This window comes from Mastomys coucha, unplaced genomic scaffold, assembly GCF_008632895.1.
Source record: "Mastomys coucha isolate ucsf_1 unplaced genomic scaffold, UCSF_Mcou_1 pScaffold22, whole genome shotgun sequence".
NCBI lineage: Eukaryota > Metazoa > Chordata > Mammalia > Rodentia > Muridae > Mastomys > Mastomys coucha.
The window spans coordinates 204,486,884-204,488,327 of NW_022196905.1; positions in this window are offsets into that span (position 1 = coordinate 204,486,884).

Consider the following 1,444-nt stretch of genomic DNA (forward strand, 5'->3'; position numbering starts at 1 on the left):
AGAGAACAACTAAGAGACTGAATGCTTTGCTTAATGTTTGTAACTATTGTATTAAGTTTGAAGAAGAGGACTTTATAAGTTACTCTTTCTCTGAGATGAATGCTTTTCAAAATCATCACAGCCAATGAACCAGATTCTTACCCTCACCTAATGTCTGTGCCATCCTCCAAGCAGAACCATTGTTCATTGAACCAGTTGGTTAATGACTTCATGGATAGACCATCTTAATATACACACCATTTCTTAAATGAATGTAACCTGTTCTCTGTGGGCTAAGAATGAAGATAATCATTTAAGTTAAATAACTTTGACCATAATAGGAAATCTGTATCTAAAAATCATGCCTATATTTCATTCCTTGGCACAGCAGAATTGTCAACTCTTAGCTTAGCTACTATGGAGGTAAAATCCTTTGGTGATGTGAGGGTCATTGATGTACAGCCTTATTACAACGAACTCCAATGTCTAACAATTGTTCTTATTTTGGACTTGTATCAGAGTAAGAGCCAAGATTTTAAGCTCTACTAAAAACAAAACAAACAAACAAAGACTTTATCTATTTGTGTTCATTAAAAAAAACTAGTAGTGATGTATTATTTTAAAATATACAGTTAATATGTTTGGAGTTATTTAAAATTTATATTGAGAAAAATACATGTATTTTCAGTATTGCTGTAGACAAGCATCTACATAAGACTGTTCAGTTGACTGTTGTTTTATATCAAACAACTTTTATAATACTCATTTTTATTGTTACAATATTTTATAAATTTTTAAAAATATGACAAAATAAAAAAAAGAAAGGTATTGAAGGTATTGAAGGGGGGTCTCTGGGAGGAGTTGGGTTACAAAAGGGAAGGAAGAATGTGATGTAATTCTACTTACTTACTTAAAATTTGTTTTTAAATGTTAACAAATTCAGATAAATTGAAATTATGTATCTTTTCTCATCATAATACTATAAAGCTTAAAATCAATAAAAAAGGAAATCTAAACTGAAGGAAATATGCAAATGAAAAATTGAGAAGCCTGAACAGAAATCTCAGAGAAAAACCTTACCAACTGAATACACAGTGAAAGAGAGAATCTCAGGCACAACATGATAGAAGATACAATAGAAGAAATGGATGCCTTGGTCAATGTAAATGTTAACCTAAAAACTCCTGGTGTAAGACATCCAAGAAATCCTATGGAAAGACCAAATCTGAGAATGATGCAAAAAAAAAGGAATGAGAAGAAATCCAGGTCAATGCCACAGAAAATACTTTCAACACAATCATAGAAGAAAATTTTACAGGGGAAAAAGGGAAAAAGATCAGGTAACATATAAAGGCAGACCTATTAAACTAATTAGACTTTTAATTGGAGACTCTAAAAGCCAGAAATGGCCACCCCAGACAACTATACTTAGCAAAACTTTCTTTTTTTTTTTTTTTTTTTTTTT